This window comes from Jaculus jaculus, chromosome 14 (assembly GCF_020740685.1).
Source record: "Jaculus jaculus isolate mJacJac1 chromosome 14, mJacJac1.mat.Y.cur, whole genome shotgun sequence".
In the NCBI taxonomy this organism is placed as follows: Eukaryota; Metazoa; Chordata; class Mammalia; order Rodentia; family Dipodidae; genus Jaculus; species Jaculus jaculus.
The window spans coordinates 74,001,520-74,024,589 of NC_059115.1; positions in this window are offsets into that span (position 1 = coordinate 74,001,520).

A 23,070-nucleotide genomic window follows, 5' to 3' on the forward strand; every position below is an offset into this window, starting at 1 on the left:
GTATCATTAAAAACAACAACAGGGCTGGAGAGATGGCTTAGTGGTTAAGTCATTTGCCTGCAAAGCCAAAGGATCCCAGTTCGATTCTCCAGGACCCATGTAAGCCAGATGCACAAAGGGGTGCATGCCTCTGGAATTCGTTTGCAGTGAGTGGAGGCCCTGGCACTCCCATTCTCTCCCTCTGTCTGTCTGTATGTCTGTCTCTCTCTGTCTCTTTCTCTCTCAAATAAATAAAATGTATTAAAACAATAACAAAGGGTCGAGAGATGGCTCAGTGGTTAAAGGCACTTGCTTGCAAAGCCTGATGGCCTGGGGTTTAACTTGTTAGTACCAATGTAAAGACAGAAGCACAAAGTGGCACATGAGTCTAGAGTTCTTTGGCTCTGACAAGAGGCTTGGGGGTACCCATCCCCCTTTCCCCACTTGTAAATAAGTAATTAAAAAATACTTAGGAATCAGAATGGCTTCTTGTTTTAAATATTATATTATTTTTTTATTAAAAATTTTTTTGAGGTAGGGTCTCACTCTAGCCCAGGCTAACCTTGAATTCACTCTGTATTCTCAGGGTGGCCTCAAACTCACTGTGATCCTCTACCTCTGCCTCCCAAGTGCTGGCATTAAAGTATTTTATTTATTTATTTGAAAAGAGTAAGAAATAATATGAATAAACGAGTGTGTCAGGGCCTCTTGCCACTGCAAATGAACTCCAGATGCATGCACCACTTTGTGCATTTGGCTTTACATGGATGCTAAGGAAGCTCCTCTAGCTGCTGAGCCCTTTCCCCAGCACGAGAATGAATGACTTCTTAAAGCCATCCTGACAGCATGAGTGAGAACAATAGATTCACAATGATTAAAAAAAGTACAAATCCAGTTAAATATGAGGTAAAATAAAAATACCTTTAGACCAGCCAGCCAGGGGTGGTGGTGCACGCCTTTAATCCCAGCACTCGGGAGGCAGAGGTAGGAGAATCGCCCTGAGTTTGAGGTCATCCAGAGACTACATAGTGAATTCCAGGTCAGCCTGAGCTACAGTAAGACCCTACCTCGAAAAACCAAACCAAAACAAACAACAACAACAAAAACCCTTTAGACCTCAAAATTCAAGTTCTCAATATATATATATGTGTGTGTGTGTGTGTGTGTGTGTGTGTGTGTGTGTATCTTCTGAGGTAGGGTCTCAGTCTGGCCCAGGCTGACCTGAAATTTACTATGTAGTCTCAGGGTGGTCTTGAACTCATGACAATCCTCCTACCTCTGCCTCCCAAGTGCTGGGATTAAAGGTGTGTGCCACCATACCCAGATCTCAAAATTTTTATCTTGCTACTTGTCTTCTCTAGAAGCTCCTGGAAAGGCAATTCTCCTAAAAATGAGGTAGTAAAATAAGAACTTTGAGATGTGGTATCTGTGAAGGTTTTTAAAAAAATATTTTATTTTTATTTATTTATTTGAGAGAGAGAGAGAGAGACAGAAATAGGCAGGAGAGAGAGAGAGACAGAGAGAGAGAGAAAGAGAGAGAGAGAGAATGGGCACACCAGGGCCTCCAGCCACTGCAAATGAACTACAGATGCGTGTGCCACCTTGTGCAGCTGACTTAAGCGGGTCCTGGGGAGTTGAACCAGGGTCCTTTGGCTTTGCAGGCAAGCACCTTAACCACTAAGCAATCTCTCCAGCCCCCTGTGGCTTTTTGTTTTTGAGATAAGGGCTTGCTCTGTAATCCAGGCTAACCTCAAATTTATCATTGTCCTACCTCAGAAAAACCAAAAAAAAAAAAAAAAAAAGACCAAATTGGAAAAGGTCTGACTCTAACAGACATGATTAGAATATATGATGTGAGTAACAATTGAGAGGAAATCTTAATAATTTTCATAGAGTTTGAGGTTAAATTAATATTAACTTCACAGAAAACTAAACAAGAATAAAAACAAGACTGTAATTAGCCCTGGGAAAATGAAAATTTACGTAAGAAAAAAAGAATGGTTCTATGTTGCATTCATGTAAAACAGTCATAAAAATAAAATGTTAATATTGATCTAACTAAGAATGAGTGTGTGTGTGTGTGTGTGCGCGCGCGTGCATGGACGTGTATTTGCTAGAGTTGAAAGGACATCAGAATGATCATCTTACATAGTAAGAGTTTATAATGAAAGATACTTTAGTAATACAAGCATGAAAATTACTGGGCATAATGGCTTATGTCTGTAATCCTAGTACTTGTGGCTAAAACAGAAGGATTGCTGTAAATTTGAGGCTAGTCTGGGCTAAACAGTGAATTCAGGGCAGCCTGGCCCTAGAGTGATAGAGTGATAGAGACCCTACCAGGCCAAAAAATATATATATATATTAAAGAGGAGCCCAGCTAGTCCAGTTTGGGTTCTAGCTCAGTGACGTTCCAATGATATACACCTGGACAAGTTATGTAACTTCTCTATCCATCAGTACTCCCACCTGTAAGATGGAGGTAATGTTGATGAGTGTTTCATAGGATTACTGAGAAGACACTATATATATGAGATTAGAAAAACCAGCATCCTGGTATACAGGAACTTCTCTACAAGTATTATCAATTTATAATAACCTGTGACAGATGAGCTGTGCTGAGCCTCCTTGTGAGAAGAGGAGGTGATGAGATGCAGCCTGTCACCACCAACGCACAGGCACAGAAGAAAAGTCACGTGAGGACACAGTGGGGAGGCCATCTGCTCGTCAGGTAGAGAGGCCTGGGAAGACACAAACCTGCCCATCCCTTGAACTTGGCCCTCCAGCCTCCAGCACGCTAAGAAGATAGATCTCTGTTCTTTAAGTCACCTACTCTGTGGTATTTTGTTATGGAATCCTTAGCAAAGTAATACGTTATTGAAGAGTTTAGAAATGTAAGCAAAAAATTCAGTTTAGAAGTAGGTTGGCTCTGTGGAGCAGAATGTGATGTCAGGAAAGAGGAAATTTCAAAAAAATTATTTATTTATTTACTTGAGAGTGACAGACAGATAGGGAGAGAAAGAGGCACATAGAGATAGATAGAGAATGGGCGCGCCAGGGCCTCCAGCCACTGCAGACAAACTCCAGACATGTGCACCCCCTTGTGCATCTGGCTAACGTGAGTATTGGGAAGTCAAGCCTCCAACCAGGGTCCTTAGGCTTCACAGGCAAGTGCTTGGTCACTAAGCCATCTCTCCAGCCCAGGAAAGAGGAACTTTGGAAAGAATATATTCATTTATTTATTTAGAGAGAAAAAGAGAAGAGAGAGAAAGAGAGAGAGAGGGATGGAAAGGGAGAGGGAGAGGGGGAGAGAGAGAGGGAGAGGGAGGGAGAGGGAGAGGGAGGGAGAGGGAGAGGGAGGGAGAGGGAGAGGGAGAGAGAAAGGGAGAGAAGGGAGAGAGAGAGAGAGAGAGAGAGAGAGAGAGAATGGGAATGTATGTATAGACATAACACAGCCTCATGCCACTGCAAAGCAATTCCAGACACATGTGCCCCTTAGCTGGTTTTACATGGATACTGTGGAATCAAACCTGAGCTCTCAAGCTGTGAAAACAAGTACCTTTAACCACTGTAGTGATTTGAGTCATGTGTCCCCCATAAACTTAGGTCTTCTGAACATTAGGTTCCCAGCTGATGGAAATTTGGGAATTAATGCCTCCTGGAGGCAGTGTTTTGTTAGGGATGGGCTTATGGTTGTTATAGCCAGTTTCCCCTTGCCAGCATTTGGCACACTCTCCTGTTGCTATTGACCACCTGATGTTGGCCAGGGGATGATGTCCACCCTCTGCTCATGCCATCATTTTTCCCTGCCATCATGGAATTTCACTCGAGTCTATAAGCCAAAATAAACCTTTTTTTCCCCCCAAAGCTGCTCTTGGTTGGGTGATTTCTGCTAGCAAAGTGAATCTGACTGCAACAGTAATGTTGGTACCAATGAATGGGTTCATTTGCTGCTAGACACCTGACTGTGAGGCTTTGGCCTTTTGGAGCTGATTTTCAAGAGGAAAGTGGAAGGATTTAAAACCTTGGCCTAAGAGATGCCTTACAGTGCTGTAAGTACAGCTTGATGGATTGTTCTGGTCAGAATTGGAAGACCTGAATGCAGTAAGAACTATGGACTGTGAGGTTTGGCTTATGAACATGAGAAAGAGCTTTGCCTGGACTGGGCTAGAAGCAGTTTGTATGAGAGGCTTGCTGTTATGGCTGTATCCTGAGAAGTTGTGCAGGGTTGCATTGTGTAGAAATGGGCTTGTGTGAGTAGAGGGATATGATATAGAAATGACAAGCTTTGAAACTGGGCCAGCTGACCTGCACTGGGGCAACATGAAGAATGTAGATTCTTTTGAAGGGGCCTGAGTGCTCAAGGAGTGTCCTGTTCTTCAAAATCTGCTTTATTCCTCTCTGGAGTTAACAAATTTTGGCACTGTATCTGGTATCATGAAGTATAAGAAATGCAGGAGGGCTGGAGAGATGGTTTAGAGGTTAAGTGCTTGCCTGTGAAGCCTAAGGACCCCGGTTCGAGGCTCGACTCTCCAGGACCCACATTAGCCAGATGCACAAGGGGGCGTACGTGTCTGGAGTTCATTTGCAGTGGCTGGAAGCCCTGGCGCGCCCATTCTCTCTCTCTCTCTCTCTCTCTCTCTGTCTCTTTCTCTCTCTGTCACTCTCAAATAAATAAATTAAAAAAAAAAAAAGAAATGCAGGAAAGAGAGGGTTTGTAACACAGTCTTGTGTTTTGGAAATGGCCATGGGCAGTGTGAAGCAGGATTGTCTCCACGGAGACCTGATGGAGCCATGAGGATGAACCATGGATTGCAGTGGAGACCTGATGGAGATGCTGGGACCAGGAGATGGCTGCCAAGGAAAGCTGCTGGCCCTGGATGCTGTTTCCCAGGACTGTGGGTAGCCTAGCTGGAGGGAGAGATTTGGAACTCCAGAGACTTGATGCTGGTTAGAATTATCGGACTTGGAGATTTGTCACTGACTAGAATTGTTGGACTTGAAGCTACAGAGTTTGATGTTTGCCCTGGTTGTTCTAAATCTTGTATTAGCTGAATATTTCTTTGCTATGCCCAATGCTATCTTTTGCAACGTGAATGTTTATTCTGTGCCATCATGGGATTTGGGGGGATTTTTTGGTATCATGACTCAGTTAAAAGACCTTGGATTATGGGAATGTTTGAACATCATTGGGATTGATAAAAATTATGAAGACTTCTAAAGTTGGACTTAATGCATTACATTTTATATCATGTGTTATCATCAGTTTATGGGGGCCAGTGGCAGAATGTGGTGGCTTGATTCAGGTGTCCCCATAAACTTAGGTGTTTTGAATGCTAGGCTCCCAGCTGATGGAGATTTGGGAATTAACACCTCCTGGAAGCAGTGGTGGGGGCTTATGGGTGTTATAGCCAGCTCCCCCTTACTAGTGTTTGGCAAACTCTCCTGTTCCTGTTGTCCACCTGATTTTGGCCAGGGGGTGATGTCCACCTTTTGCTCATCATTTTTCCCTGCCATTGTGGAACTTCCCCTTGAGACTGTTAGCCAAGATAAACTCTTCCCCCCCCCCCAAAGCTGCTCTTGGTCGAGTGAGTTCTGCCAGCAATGTGAACCTGAGTGTAACAACCACTGAGTAATTTCCACAGCTCAGGACCTTTCTTTTAATTAGAAGCTTGTAGATGTCATTGATTCCTTAGATTATGCATAGTTATGTGTTTGATAAGCACACACAAAGAGTGTGTAATATACCAGTACATCAGGGTTATTTATGTCTTTTTCATCATTGGGTTTCAGGTGGGACTCTGCTTAACACCACAGAAGATGACATCCCATAGGGACTAGTGGTACTTTTGGCATTTAAAAAATATTTAATTAATTAATTTATTTGAGAGACAGAGAGAGAGAGAGAGAGAGAGAGACAGAGACAGAAACAGAAACAGACAGACAGACAGACAGACAGACAGACAGACAGACAGACACAGATAGAGAATGGGTGCACCAGGGCCTCTAGCCATTCATTACAAATGAACTCCAGATGCACACACCACCTTGTGTCTCTGTCTTTGCTTGGGAACTGGGGAATCTAGCCTGGGTCCTTAGGCTTTGTAGGCAAGCACCTTAACTGCTGAGCCATATCTCCAGTCCACTTTTGGCATTCTTTATTATTAATGCAAACTGGCTCCAGTGATATCCAGGTAGCAAAGCGAGACTCCCTGTACTTAGGAAGGAAACTGGACTCATCAATAACTTTTGTAGCTAAGGTACCACATAGCTCTTGCCTCACTGGTCATGCCATGTATTTCTCATGAGGACAATATTTTGTAAAAATATTTTTACATATTTATCTTCATTTGACCTCTATTTTCTCATTGAATATTAACATTAAAAACTTTTTGTTTTAAATTCATTTATTTTATCTATTTGAGACAGAGAGAGAAAGAGAAAGAGAGAGCGTGCTAGGGCCTTCAGCCACTGCAAATGAACTCCAAATGCATCCTCTGCCTTGTGTATCTGGCTTACATGGAACCCGGGGAATCAAACCCGGTCCTTTGGCTTTGCAGGCAAGCGCCTTAACCATTAAGCAATCTCCTTAACTCTTGTTGAACATTTTTGTCTCAGAAAATATATAATGTTAGCACACTTTTGCCTGCAGGCCACAGAAAACCAGCTAGAAATGTTTAGCTATGAAGAACTAGAGACACTGAGATGGTGGTTCTAGGAGGAGCGTGTAGTTTAATCACCCAAAGATACTTTTCTTTCTTTTTTGTTTTTGTTTTTTTTGGTTTTTAGAGGTAAGGTTTCACTCTAGTTCAGGCTAACCTGAAATTCACTATGTAGTCTCAGGCTGTCCTCGAACTCATGGTGATCCTCCTACCTCTGCCTCCCAAGTGCTGGGATTAAAGGTGTGCACCACCACACTGGCTCCAATGATTCTTATCTCTGTATGCATTCATCTATCTATGTATCTATTTATCTATCATCTCTAGCTATCATCTATCTGTCTGTTTGTCTACCTATCTATCTTTCTATTTTTGCTCAAGGTCTCAGTAGGTAACCCAGGCTGTCCTTGAACTTCTGAGTCTTCTGCCTCAGCATCCTGAGTGCTGGGATCACAGCTTCTATGACATAATTAAGGACCAAGCATTTTCTTATTTCTTGGCAACCATCTTCAGCATGCTGATGTTCTCCTCATGGTGGCGAGAGAACTGCTGCAGATTCGGACCCTGTGTCTTCACAGACAACAGTGAGATGGTTTGAATGTGAAACGTCTCCCGTAAACTCATGTGTGTGACTGCTTAACTGTAGCTGGTGGTGCTGTTCAGGAAGCTGAGGAATCTTTATGTAAGGAGGTGATGCGTGCTGAGGAAAGTGCATCACGGGTGGCGGGCCGGAGGGTTCAGAAAGCCTTTGTCTCTGCTGATGTGACCTTGGCTCAGGCTTGTCATGCTTTCCCTACCCAAACAGGCTTCCTCTTGGAACTAAACCCTTTTCATCTCTTCTTTAATCTGCTTCTGGTCAGGTATTCTGTCCTCGCACTAAGGAAGTCACTGAAGCAAATGCCCCAAGTACTCATGGGAAAAGCTAACATGCACCTTCATGTCCTTCCTTAAGAAAATGAAGCCATCCTTGGTTCTATCCCTGAACAACCCAAGTCAGCACACACTAGACCTGCCTGGGTACCCATGTTTATCAGGGCACCTTGTACAATAGCCAAGTCATTCTAAGGTGAACAAATAAAGAAAATGTGTATATCCGCAATGGAGAGTTAGCCATAACGAAGAACAAATCATGCCATTTTCAGAAAAAAAAAGATTAATACTGATGTCATCATGTTAAATGAAATAAGCCAGACCCAGAAAGACAAATATCATAAGTTGTTTTTGTTTTCAAGGTAGGGTTTCACACTAGCCCAGGTTGACCTGGAATTCACTATGTAGTCTCAGGATGGCTTTGAACTCACAGCAATCCTCCTACCTCTGCCTCCCGAGTGCTGGGATTAAAGGCATGCACCACCACGCCCTGCAAATATCACAAGTTTTCTCTCGTACGTAGAATCTGGATTAAAACCAAAGTGTAGCGTGAGGTGCTCTTGGGTAAGAGGAAGGGAGCCAGTAGGCACAGAGGGCCCAAGAACAGATAACTGAGTGAATATGAACATAGTATATTCCATGCATGTGTGAAGGTGCCACAGCGAAACAATGTGTGTTAGTTAAAAAAAGGACCACTTTGCCAGAAACCCTCTTTGCCCCTGAGCTGGTTACCCACTCATGATGTTTCATGGCCATAATTGCATCTCATGCCATTCTTACACCAACTAGCAAGTGGAATGCAATTGTTTGATTTGGCTTAATCCAATTTATGTTTCTCTCTATATACCTGGGTAAGGGTTCAACAGTGCCTATGTCTGTGAGGAATTCGGGAGGAGAGGACTACAACCATGGTACAGGAAAGAAGACATGTATGTCTTAGACACAGTTCTGATCAGATAGGCAGGGGCCATAGAAAGTTCTTTCACTGGGAGAAGAGGGAAAAAGGGAAGAGGCAGAGGTGAAAGTTCTGGCTGTCTATTTGGATTTAAACCTTAGGAGGAGCATTTTAGGGTTAAGAGTGAAGAGGTACTAAGTTCCTAGAAGGGACCTCTCAGTCCTGGATTTTCAAGACATCTTATGGAAAATTGCCTTTTAGAAAGCCCTGAAGTTGGTCTAAAGCCAAAGACATCTATCTCGTAGCAGAGACAAGGTGACTGAGGAGTGGAGCCAGGTGATGTCCTGGTTAGTGTGCGCTTTGCACGTGACGCGAAGTTCTCGCAGTATGTGGATTTGATGCCTCAATCCTGAGCAGAGACCAGGGACTGCCCTTGCTGTATCCAGCGGTGGAGTTCTTCTTCGGGCCCTGCCTGGGAGATGGGCAATCCCCTCGCTCCACTCCCTCAGGAAGGAAGAAGGAAAATGAAAAGCTGTGCTGGTGGACACTTTGAACTTTTGACCATTGACCAAATGCTTATAGTTTTAAAAGCAAACAGCTCGAATTACATTTAATTTATAAGCTTGTGCTCTATTAGAATAAGGCTCCAGAATAAGAGATCACTTAGACACAAGAATTACCAGTTTTCTTCCCCTCAAAGTATTTGAATTTAGCATTATTTTGTATATTTCACTGGTGTCTTCTTTTTTAACTTTTTTGGGGATCATTGTGAGAAATTGGAGAGACGTGTAAGATAGAGGTGCATGGGACCCTCTTGAGAAGTGTTAGACTTATATATTTACAAAGAATAGTACTTAGGATTATGTAAAAATAATGTGGAATTATTTAGAGAGCCACTTTATTCCTACAAGTGGTTAAATAACATTTTTAGGGCTGGAGGGATGACTGAGCAGTTAAGGTGTTTGCCTGCAAAACTAAAGGACCCAAGTTTGATTCCCCAGGACCCATGTTAGATGCACAAGGGGGCACATGCATCTGGAGTTCATTTACAATGGCTGGAGGTCCTGGCATGCCCATCCTGTCTTTCTCTCAAATAAATAAATAAAAAGAAAATATGAAAAAAGCCATTTTAAGATATGTATGATGTCACTTAACTGGGTTTTAAAGAATGCTTGCATTACAATGTATTTTTATTACATAAAGGTAACTGTGAATCATGACAGAAGCAAGCTACCAGGTTACTGTTATTTATTTTGTTTGCATCATGTTTTCTCTTTACTACATATGTTTAACCAGGTGGAAAACAACAGAACTTTTCTATCTTTTAAAACAAATATAACCTGGTCAGGAATCAAATTTAGATTCTAATTGCCTTATGATAATAAATCAGGGATGTTTATAGTCATATCTAGCCCCCATTTGATACTCAATACATGGGTAGAATACTAATAAAAATTGTTGATCAAAATGTTCTAATAGCTACTAAAAATACATGAATAAATTTTAATATACAGGCAGGAGAGAACAGGCGTACAGTGTGCATTGGAGGCAATGTGTCATCTGAACAGACGCCAGAGTTATGTAGCTAAGGATTAAAGTGTGATTTAGAGACACGTTCCACTCCGCACGCAGAAGCGTCGCCTCCATTAGCATTCATAGAATTTACATACACGCGGAGAGAGGCAGGAGCTGAAATTTGTTGGAAGGCAACGGAGGAATGATTTTTAACTTTGCCGATAATTCCAGGCGCGTGGGACTGTCTTATTAAAAGCTCCGTGGAAGGCCTTAATTTAGGAACGGGGAGGCAGAAGGTCTGTGCCAAACTACTACGTGTCTACTTCATTTGTATTATTAGAGAAAAGTGAGCCAGAAAGCCAAAGATTTGTGTAAGGCTGTTCTGGGGTTATGAGGCTATGGAGAGACAGGGAGTAACATGTGCATTTTGATGGAGTGATTTGAAGAATATGAAACAATTTTAATGTGTGACAAAATGTGATGGATGTTGTTGTGGTCAGTAGGACGTGTGAGTGTTTACATGCACCCACCCACCCACCCACACAGTTTATATTACGTATAGTCATTTACAAGCATCTATTTCATATTTAGGCTTTAAAAATAATGATTTTAGCCTACTGAGTGTATTTCTTCTCTTTGCTGCAAGATGATCAAATAAGCCATTGAATCTTAATGTCCTCAAAAAAAAAGCTTGTGGGGAATTGGAGGGAATTGGTGTAAATTTGTCCCCTCCCATCTACTGCTTCTCAGAAATGGATCCTGGTAGACATATCTATTCCTTTAGTAACTATCATCAAGAAATAAATCAGTGAAATAATGAAGCAGACCAAGATGGCAGTCAGTGCTAGACTTAACTTTCTGAGGAATGACTCTATTTGAGAGTAGAATTTATTTTGAGAAGCCCTTAGGCAGTGGGTCCGTTCATTCCTTGAGGGCAGCGTCGCTGGGCAGCTGCCATATGCCTGCCACGTTCCGGCTCCACTGACCCCGAGGCCGAGAAGATAAGGTTCCCGACCTAATGTATTTCATAACTGAGGATTGTGCATTAACAGTGCTTAATGTTCAAGCGGGCGTGGTGACGCACACCTTTCATCCCAGCACTTGGGAAACAGAGGTGGGAGGATTGCTGTGAGTTTGGGGCCAGCCTGAGACTATGTAGTGAATTCCAGGTCAGCCTGAGCTACGGTAAAACTCTACCTTGAAAAGCCAAAAAAAAAAAAAAAAAAAAAAAAGAGAAAAAAGAAAGAAAATAACAAGAAAAATAAAAACAGAATGCTTAATGTTCATACAGTAAAGAGTATAATAAATAAAAAGTGCTCAAAATGCTATAATCCTCAGCCATAATTTTCAATGAATATCAGTATAGAAAGTCATGTAGTAAATACATGTTTTGTTTTGTTTGTTTTGTTTTGTTTGAAATAGGGTCTCACTCTAGCCTAAGCTGACCTGGAATTCACTCTGTAGTCTCAGGGTGGCCTCAAACTCTTGGCGATCCTCCTTACCTCTGCCTCCTGAGTGCTGGGATTAAAGGCGTGCGCCACCATGCCCAGCTATAAATACATTTTGAAAATATTTTATTTACTTATTTGAGAGACAGAGAGGAAAAGGGAGAGAGGGAGGGAGGGAGGGAGAGAATGGGCACACCAGGGCCTCTAACCATTGCAAACACATTGCAGATACATGTGCCACCTTGTATATCTGGCTTATGTGGGTATTGGTGAGTTGAACCTGAATCCTTAGACTTTCCAGGCAAGTGCCTTAACTGCTAAGCCATCTCTACAGTCCAGTAAATACATTTTTTTAAAAAATTTTTTTAATGTATTTATTTGAGAGTGACAGACACAGAGAGAAGGACAGATAGAGGGAGGGAGAGAGAATGGGCGCGCCAGGGCTTCCAGCCACTGCAAACGAACTCCAGACGCGAGCGCCCCCTTGTGCATCTGGCTAACGTGGGACCTGGGGAACCGAGCCTTGAACCGGGGTCCTTAGGCTTCACAGGCAAGCGTTTAACTGCTAAGCCATCTCTCCAGCCCAGTAAATACATTTTTGATTTTGATTTTGCTTATATGTGTTTGTTGTTATAGATTTAACCTCTCATTGTGTATATTTTGAGTTTTCTGTAAGTAGGGAAACATACAGTGCTTTTAGTTGTCTTGATACTTTCCTTTTCTGGCTGAAATTACCTTTTTCTGTTTTGTTTTTATTTATTTACTTGAGAGTGACAGAGAGAGAGAGAGAGAGAGAGAGAGAGAGAGAGAGAGAGAGAGAGAGAGAGAGAGAATGGGTGTGCTGGGGCCTTCAGCCACTGCAAAGGAACTCCAGACGTGTGCGCCCTCTTGTGCATCTGGATAACATGGGTCCTGGGGAATCGAGCTTCAAACTGGGGTCCTTAGGCTTCACAGGCAAGCCTTTAACCACTAAGCCATCTCTCCAGCCCTGAACTCGCTCTAGCCAGGCTGACCTGGAACTAACTCTGTAGTACAGGCTGGCCTCAAACTCACAATGATCCTCCTAGCTCAGCCTCCTGAGTGGAGTGAGTGCTGGGATTAAAGGAATATACCACCATACCTGGCTTTCCTATCTGACATTCCTGACCATGCATGCTCTTGGAATTAAAAAGGTTTTCAAATTTCTTCCAATTTAAACCCAAGAAACTGATAGTCTTATGATAGCAGGTGCTTGTGAAACCAGGGATCACTATACCCTTCATCTTCTCCTGATTTCATAAAGTGTTGCCAGGGCTTGTGCCAGAACCCCGAAGCAGAGTTTTCAATGGTTCTGATGCAAACTTGCTCAGATGTGGATTAAATTAGTGGCTGTGTTTGGCCCAGACTTCAAATTCAATTCAATTAGGGAGAGAAAAGAAAAGGGATATTTTCCTTCCTTTTTGTGTGTGTGTTTGTTTTTTTCAAAGTAGCGTTTCACTCTAGCCAGGCTGACCTGGAATTCATTATGTTGCTTCAGGGTGGCCTCGAACTCATGGAGATCCTCCTGCCTTTGCTCCCGAGTGCTGGGATTAAAGGCGTGCGCCACCACGCCCAGCAGTGTTTTCCTTCTTATCAAAAAATATGAATGGGGCTGGAGAGATGGCTTAGTGGTTAAGCGCTTGCCTGTGAAGCCTAAGGACCTCAGTTCAAAGCTCAATTCCCCAGGACCCACGTTAGCCAGACGCACAAGGGGGCATGCATCTGGAGTTCATTTGCAGTGGCTGGAAGCCCTGGCGCTCCCATTCTCTCTCTGTCTGCCTCTTTCTCTCTGTGGCTCTCAAATAAATAAATAAAAACTTAAAAAAATATATGAATGGTTAGGTACTCAAATGCAAAAATATTTCATTGTGTATCATAGCGTGTTCTTAAATTGTTCTATTTCCAGGTATGTGGAGGGATTGAAATTCCTTTATTTTCTGAAATTAGGAGTGTGGGTCACATGTTCTGACTAATCTGAGCAGGAATGTTTGTGTCAACCAGAGACAGTGCTCAGTGTAATGAAGCCCCTTTACCATCCAGTGAGCTCCGCAGCTGTGTGAGGCCCGACAGTGTAATGGTTAGCACTCTGGACTCGGAATTCCCTCACTGTGATTATCGTAATGCTTACGATGGAGCTTTTACAGAGACGTTTGGCTATTGTAGAGATTTACAACTGCAATCTCAGGTCAGGTAGGATAGCACATCCTTATAATCCCAGAATTCAGGGGGCAGAGGCAGGAGGAACACAAGTTTCAGGCCAGCCTGTACTAAAAAGCAAGTTCCAGGCTATGGCCTCCTAAGTAAAACTGATGTGGGATTTTTTTTTTTTTTTTTTTGAGGTAGGGTCTCACTCTAGCTCAGGCTGACCTGGAATTCACTATGTAGTCTCAGGGTGGCCTTGAACTCACGGTGATCCTCCTACCTCTGCCTCCTGAGTGCTGACATGGAATTTTTGAAGTCCATGGAGGATTAGGTATCCATAGGGATGCAGGAGACCCCAGGCCCATGGACTCCAACTTCAGCATCCAGTTCAAGTTACCAAAGAATTGAAAACGTGGACTCATAGAAGGGTAAATTATAAATTATGAGATTTATTTTAGGGAGAGTTTTGATCCAGATCAAAGACAAGCAGGAAACCCATCCCAAAAGAAATTCTTTCCTCTTTCAACCTGGCAAGAAAAGGGGAAGAGAGACAGAGAAAATCTCCCTCACATTGGAAAAAGCTTGGAATGCACATGTGGGTAAACACACATACACACACACACACACACACACACACACACACACGAAAAATAAGAACAAATAGGACCCTAAACAAAGAGGAGAGTGCCTAGAGAAAAAGAGATATTCCCCCACCTTCCCAGATAGGCTGGGAAGGGGAAAAGAGGCCTAGGGGTCAAGAATGCCCCCTTCACATAGGGAAACAGTCCAGAGCTTATCAAAAGGACCAGGACCCATCAACATGCAAAAGGGTAAGAGGCTAAGAGAGATTCACACATGTGACAAAGCTCATTTACATGGGTCAAATATCCAAGAAGTTTCTTTCTTTCTTTTTTTTTCTTTCAAGGTAGGGTCTCCCTCTATCCCAGGCTGACCTGAAATTCACTATGTAGTCTCAGGGTGGCCTTGAACTCACAGTGATCCTCTTCCTTCTGCCTCCCTAGTGCTGGGATTAAAGGTGTGCGCCACCACACTTGGCCACACACCCAATTAGAATGAGCCTTTTCATCAGGCTCAGGTGTGTCAGGTAGAGACCTGGTTGGTTGGTAGACTCAAGAGGCTGGCTCAGAAAGGGCTAGCCTTAGGGTGCTGAGCTAAGAGAGAGTCAAGAGGAGCTGCTGTGGAATGTTGCTTGTAGCCATCTGGAATGACAGCTGCTCAGACATGGGTTCTAGTCCTGTCAGGGCAGGCAAGGTGGCAGCCATATTTATGTGGGCCAATCCCTAGTTAACTACCTTCCCTAAAAAAAGGCTACCTTGCTCCTAATCCATATCCAGATCCTATGTCAAGAAAAAAATTGGGGCTGGAGAGATGGCCTAGCGGTTAAGGCATTTTCCTGCAAAGCCAAGGGACCTCAGTTCAATTCTCCAGGACCCACGTAAGCCAGATGCACAAGGTGGTGCATGCATCTGGAGTTCGTCTGCAGTGGCTGGAGGACCTGGTGCACTCATTCACTCTCTCTCTCTTCCTCTTTCCCTCTCTCAAATAAATAAAAGTAAAATACTGAAAAAAGGAAAAAATTGATATCTTAAATTTCCCATATTAATTTCAAGATTATTTGTCAAGGAAGTGATCAAATTGGTTATGTCATGGTGCTGTTTGCTTTTGCTTTTGTTGTTATTTGTTTGGAGACAGAGTTTCACCATGTAGTCCTGGCTGGCCTAGAACTCATTATGTAGATCACACTGGCTTCAAGTTGGCAGGAATTCTCCTGACTTTGACTCCTGAGAGGTGGGATCACAGATGTGTGTTGTCACAGCTGGTTCTGTGCTGCTGCATTTTGCACATTATGATTGGTTATTATTTTTATTGTAATTTTAATTTTTTAGAGGGAGTGAGAGAGAATTGGTGTGCCAGGGTCTCAGCCATTGCAATTGAATTCCAGATTCTTGAGCCACCTAGTGGACATTTGTGACCCTGCACTTGCATCACTTTTGTGTGTCTGGCTTACGTGGGATCTGGAGAGTCAAACATGGGTCCTTAGGCTCCACAGGGAAGTGCCTTAACTGCTAAGTCATCTCTCCAGGCCCATTTTGCACATTATTTATTATCATATTATACAGTCTTATTGGACCAATAGAAGTAAGGCTAAATTATGATTCTTACTTAACAACAGCATTTTTTAAATTAGTTTTGTACTCGGTGAATACAGTCAAGTTGGTACCATTGTTAGCCTCCTCCCTGTCCTGCCCCCTCCACAGGGACCCTTCTTGTTTGGGTATATGGGTCGGGCATTGTGGGTGTTAGCCATTAGTTATGGGTAGGAGGACATATGTCTGTGTGTCATGACCCAAGATGTGGCTCTAACATTCTTTCTGCCCCCTATTCCACAAATTTCCCTGAGCCGTGGTGGCTTCACTTTTAGGTGTGCTTCAGTGATGAGGTGTTGGGCGCCTCCGTGTCTGTGAATATCTGGTTTGGTAGGAGTTGATTGTTTTCTGTGTCTATCTCCTTCACCCTGTGCTGGTACCAGGTTCACGAAGAAAACAGCACTCTTACTTGTTTCCCCAAATATTCTTAGTTTCAGCTGGGCCCTTTTGAGGTATGATGGGGTGGTTCTCTCCTTAGGATCTGTTTGTATCTGAAAAAGAGAAGCAGATTCTCTGATGGAGAGTAAAGTTAGCACAAGATAAATGGGATAACCATTATTTTTTACAGAGAATTTAATAGGTATAGGCTCTCTTCTAGCCCAAGATTGGTGGAAGCTTGATAATGGAGAGTGGGCTCATTTTTGGAGATGGCTCTGACTTGTTTCCCAGCTCTAGCTATGGGTCCCTGTTCCACTGAGGGAATCAGTTAGCCAAATCAAGAGCAGTTGGTTTCCCACCCTGGCTGTGAGCCACTATTACACTTGTGTGAGCATCATGACAGGTTATTTGCTGCTAAGTAGGTTAGACCATGAGTTGCTTGGATAGATATTGGTCATTTTCCCCCAGTTGCTCATATACTACCTTCTGGCACTAGACGTGCTGACTGTCTGGGGACTGACTCTCTTCCAGCTTCCAGCCATCCATTCCATTTTATGTGGCAGCAGCATATGGTGTCTTCAGCAGTAGGGTCTTACCGCTAACCTTTGGTGGGTCATCAAGTACTGTGACCGAAATCTGTCTTCTTTTGGGAAACCTTGTAGGTCTCTCTGATCAAGAGCTCATTGTGGATGATAGCCACCTCATAACAGCATATTTTTTTAATTCACAAATCATTACTGAACAGAATATTCTTTCAAATTTTTTATATTTTATTTTAGTTATTTATTATGAGAGAGAGAGAGAGAGAGAGAGAGAGAGAGAGAGAGAGATTGAGAATGGGTATGTTAGGGCCTCTAGCCACTGCACATGAACTCCAGATGCATGCATGTGCCACCTTGGGCATCTGGCTTACATGGGTTCTGGGGAGTTGAACTTGGGTCATTAGGCTTCACAGACAAGTGCCTTAACCACTGAGCCATCTCTTCAGCCCTCAAATGCTTCTTTTAACCCTAAATGGTGAAGTTTATGGTGTCTCCTTCCTATGGAGTCATGATATATTCACCATCCTGGCACAGTTATACACATGCAGAGTAATGCCTACCAAGGAAGCTGAGCCACGTTTTCAAGTGCAGTGCTTTAACGTTATGTAAGCGTGGCTGAGTGAATTATTAGCCATTGCTTGATCTGTGTCTCCAGGTCTCTTCCCTTCAGGCTGCTATCACTTGGCTCAAAGTCCCAACTACCTAATTACGTGGTTGGTCTTCATGAGGTAATCAGGCCCTCATCTTGGGTCATTTCATTGGTGAAGACAAAATAGAGGACCACCCTTGTTAAAACCATCAGGATTCATGGGCAATTATTATTATTATTATTTAGACTTTTTTGCTCATTATTTATTTATTTGAGAGTGACAGAGCAAGAAAGGCAGAGAGAGAGAGAGAGAGAGAGAGAGAGAGAGAGAGAGAGAGAGAGAGAATGGGCACGCCAGGGCTTCCAGCCACTGCAAACGAACTCCAGATGTGTGCGCCCCCTTGTGCATCTGGCTAACATGGGTCCTGGGGAATCGAGCCTCAAACCGGGGTCCTTAGGCTTCATAGGCAAGCGCTTAACCACTAAGCCATCTCTCCAGCCCTCTTGGGCAATTATTAAAAAATTACTCCCATCACTTGGGGAACCTTGAGGGCCACCTTAAGGGACTGAAGACAAAGCCAGTTCTCATCTTTCAGTTACACTCTTTTTTGTTTTTTGAGGTAGGGTCTCACTCTAGCCCAGGCTGACCTGGAGTTCACTATGTAGTCTCAGGGTGGCCTCGAACTCACGGCGATCCTACTATCTCTGCCCTCCGAATGCTGGGATTGAAGGCATGTGCCACCACTCCTGGCCCATTCAGTCACACTGTAGATTAAGAACTGCAACTGCTCCAAAATGTTGCCTTCGTGAATTCAGTTTTCTTACCATCACTTCCTATCTTTCTGTTTTTCTCCCTGGAGCTCCCTAACTCCAATAGTCCTTTAACCCCACTAGGTGCTCCAATCTGGTGACTCTACCTGCACACCACTTCCTACCTTTAAAACCCTCTCCCCATCCCTTAGTTAGCTCATGTTCATCTCAACCCGCCTTGCAGTTCCCGTTACACCGTTTCCTCTTTCTTGATTCAATGTCTTGGCTGAGCCAAAACCACATCCCTGGTTGAACCCAAACTTTCAGTTATTTATTCCAGATCTGCACCCATGAAGCTGAATGTGCTTAGTGAAAAATACACATTACTTATTAGTTTTATTTAAAATTAATGGCCACAACTCCCATGTGGGACCCTAATATTGCCAGGTAATCATGGTAATCTAGGAGGTGAGGGAGTAAATCAATGCTTATTTTGCACTTTTCCCTCTCATATTTTACTTTCAGTACTTTGAATTCTTTTTATCAGCCAATAACATTTTCCCTCTCATATCACGCTTTGACTGTTTTCCATTTTTTCAGTTAACCTTTATGACTTCTTTCAGAAAAATGTGAAGGGGAGTTCCATACAATCCCACTGTCATATCTACCAACATTTGTCCCAGTGACCTTTGTGTTTACAGCCATTAGAAATAAATTAGAATTGCTGAATCTGAAATATGCTTTTCTGGAAAGAGAGTCTTTTTGGGAAAGCTCTCACTTAGCATTCATACCTTGCCCAGTTAACTGTGACACGTAGCACCAGGTCACTGGAAATTACATGGCTGCCACCACCCATCTCTCCATGGAATAGAATTGTTTTTGTTTCTGTTTTTCCCAGAGAACGAGGCTGACACCCTGGTTAGAACACGGTAGTGCAGCTTCTCTCACTCTATGCCTTTCGAAGTATCTTGAGTCAGAATGATCCTGGCGGTCTACTCTCTTAAGGAGGAACCCAAGACCGTGCTTTGTAACAAGCTCCCCAAGTGACTTTGTGTGCAGTGAAGCTTTCCCTGCTAGTTGCAGTAGGACTGGAGGATTTCCGATGACAGATTTGGTCACAGAAAGGATGATCTCATTCATGCTACCTCCTACTTCTACCTCCTGAATGCTGAGAGTAAACATGTATACCAATGCACCCAGCTTCCATTTACCTTTTTTGATATTTAGCATTTTCAGATTTTTATTAGGGGCGTTTCTTGTTGCGGTATAGCAGAAGGAACATTGAATGTCATTCCATTTCTGCCACAATAGGTGAATGATTACAGTGAGTTGAATAAGTTTTTTGGACCTCAACTTCTTCATCTGTTAAATGGGGCTAAAGCCTATATGTTTATAGATGCTTACTTCCTATTTACTTTCTCTTTTCTTTCTACAATATTTAGCTAATTTTTGTTTTAGACAAATTTAACTTGACTAAAGACATTCATCATGTGCAAACTCCCATTTGTGTTTACATTTTTCTAGCAGGCAGTTTGAAGATGATTAAAGGTATTTTTCAGATTAATTGATTGTTCATTCTATTCATAGTATGCAATATTAATCTATCATTTTTTTTGTAGGGAAAACATGAATCTATGTTGCAAAGTAAGGGGTACGCATACTTTACTCTGACTGTCCTTTAAACTGGAGCTCTGGGACAGGTTCTAGGAATTACAAAGAAGAGAATGACAGGAAATGACCTTTCCCCTTAGTTGGCAGAAGAAGGGGGTGTCCTGAACACCTGGAAAGGTAGATAACAGCAGGAGACTTAATGGCATGCAAAGCTTCTGGAGAGAGCTTCCCTATAGGTAATACCTGAGTGCTTGTCAGAGGGTGAACGTGTGCCTATACAGCTCTGAAGAACGCTCAACTTTGTGTGTGTGTGTGCGTGTGTGTGCGTGCACACGCGTGTGCTTGTACATGTACGTGTGTCTGTGTGAGGCCAGAGGACAACCCTAAGAAGCTTTTTGTTTCTTTTTTGAGATAGAAACTCTCCTTGGCTTGGAACTTGCCAAGTAGGCTAGAATGGCTGATCAATGAGACCCAGGGATCTGCCTGTCTCTGCCTCCCTAGCGCTGAGATTGTAAGTGTGGGCCACGAGGCTGGGCTTGTTTTTATTAATGTGGCTTCTGGAGGTTGAACTCGAGACCTCATGCTTGCAAGACAAGCACTATAGTGACTGAACTACCTTCCCAAATTGTCAACTTTTTCCTTTTTTTGGAGGTAGAGTCTCACTGTAGCTCAGGCTGACCTGGAATTCACTATGTAGTCTCAGGTTGGCTTCTAACTCATGGTGATGCTCCTACCTCTGCCTCCCTAGTGCTGGGATTAAAGGCATGCGCCACCACGCCCGGCTCTGTCAACTTTTAAATGATGCAAAGGTATCCATCTGAAACTGACCTTGGCAACCAGAATTACATATCCCCTCCTATCTCCAGGGCCACATGTAGAGGACAAAAGAATGCTGTCTATGCTTATTTGCCAATCTCCAATGTGAAGTCATGGGACATAAAATGGGACTGTGGACCCTACCTCGGGGGTGGGGGGCGAGGGGGAAGGACTGTGATGGTTAGTTTTGATTTTCCACTTGAGTGGATGAAGAAATGCCTAGGAAATTAATAACACATACCTGGTGCATCTGTAAGGATATTTCCAGGTGCAATTAAATAATGAGAGCTCAGACCAAACGGGTGGAGTAACCTTTCAATGGGTCCATTTTATGACAGCAGTATTAGGAGTTGGTGAGGAATAGGACCTGGGGCGTCAATGGCGAGCCAGTCCCTGGCTAGTGGGGGTGCGTCCTCGGGCCATGTGTGTTCTTCTTTCAAGATGGGAAAGGGGTCTCTGAGCCATGCGCTTCGCACCATTCTCAAGACTATCCAAGGGCCACGTGATCATGGGTCAAATCCTCTGAAAGCACAAGCAAAATTGTGACTCATCCTTTCGAGTTGCTCTCAGGCTTCTTGTCAGCCCAGCAAGGAGAAAAGTGACCTGCACAGGGCTTTCTTTCCTAGTACTGGAAATTGTCCTGCGAATAGCACTGGCGAATGCGGTATTCGGTCTTCATGTGCGATAATTATCATTGGCGAGGAGAAGGAGGGTTCCAATCACAAAGTGGATGGGATGTTTCATTTTTGGCACATATGGTATCAGAATTCATGATACCTATTTGGTTCTAAATATGCTTGATTCCTTTCAGTAGGTAAAGTAAAACAAAAAGTCAAACAGAGTTTTGGGTGGAGGGATAGCTCAGTGATAGAGTCAACCAAAAGTCAAATTGGTTATTTGACATAAGCATGTTTTGGCCAATGATAGACCATGCATATGACAGTGACCCCTTATAATGGAGCTGACTATAATGGCGATTGATACCTTAAGAAATATGACACATTACTTATATGTGGGGATTGTGGCATTATAAAAAGACCTCAATTCTATACAAGTATAGTACACACTTTTATGTGTACTTGATCGTTGATAATGACAGTTGTTATGTTGCTGATTTATTAACTTACCCTACTGTACTTTTATCATCATTTTAGAATGCACACCTGCTTATTAAAAATGTACTGTAAGGGGCTGGAGAGATGGCTTAGCGGTTAAGCGCTTGCCTGTGAAGCTAAAGGACCCCAGTTCGAGGCTCAATTCCCCAGGACCCACGTTAGCCAGATGCACAAGGGGACGCACGCGTCTGGAGTTCGTTTGCAGAGGCTGAAAGCCCTGGCGCGCCCATGCTCTCTCTCCCCCTCTACCTGTCTTTCTCTCTGTGTCTGTCGCTCTCAAATAAATAAATAAAAAATGAACAAAAATATTTAAAAAAAAATAAAAAAAATGTACTATAAGAACAACGCTACATTACACAGAAAGAGCCATACACACTTTATGTCTCTTGAAGGGATCATTTTCTCTTGTTCTTAATTCAGTTTTTTTAAAAATCATGGCCAAGAGTAATAGGCTATATCATAAATATACCACATAGGGTGAAGTGTGCAGCTACAGCAGCTGGCATGGTGAACTTGCACGCTAATTTGTTCACACAATGGGGGCCATCACTTCACGGTGCATATCGCGGAATGAGCTATTTCCCACAACAGTCTCATCAGTGACTGAAGGATGGCTTATTTAAATTACTTTGGTTTGGATGTGTCACATTTTGTCCATTTTTCCCTGGCCACAAGTTCTTCTTACTTAAAAAAAAAATTTTTTTTTGAGGCAAGCCCAATAGACTGGCCTGTGTGTGTGGGGGGGGGGGGTGGGGAGGAAAAGATTGGCACCTCAGGGCCTTTAGCCACTGCACTTGAACTCCAGACATGTACATCCCCTTGTGTCCATGTTTGACATTGCATGCTTGCATCACTGTGTCTGGCTTATGTTGGACCTGGAGAGTTGAACATGAGTCCTTATGCTTTGCAGGCAAGCACCTTAACAGCTAAGCCATCTCTCCAGCCCCATGCATGCTTTTTAAGTTTCACTGACTTGTAATCTTCGTTCACTTAAGTCTTGTGAGATGTGTGCATATGTACTTATTGAAACTATCTCAGCAGAGAAATCTGAAGGGTTAAGGTATTAATATTTATTACCACAAGGGGGTGTGTCTTCCAGGGTGGTAAGAGGGCAGAAGGACTTTGAAATTTTTTATTAGCTCTGTATTTGACTTATTAAATGTACATTTCACTTAAGTTTATTTAACTAAATTAGATGAATAAAATGAAAGAGCAGGGGGTGCAAAACCAACTCAGTCTCACAAGAAACAGGATATTTTCTTTTTTTAAAAAAATCTTTATTTTTTTAAAGTTTGCCATTTTAATAATTTTCTTGCTCATTTTTATTTATTTATTTGAAAGTGACAGACAGAGAGAGAAAGAGGCTGATAGAGAGAGAGAGAGAGAGAATGGGCGCGCCAGGGCCTCCAGCCACTGCAAACGAACTCCAGATGCATGCGCCCCCTTGTGCATCTGGCTAACGTGGGTCCTGGGGAATCGAGTCTCGAATGGGGGTCCTTAAGCTTCACAGGCAAGCACTTTACTGCTAAGCCATCTCTCCAGCCCTAAAAAATCTTTATTGTTACATTCTTTCAA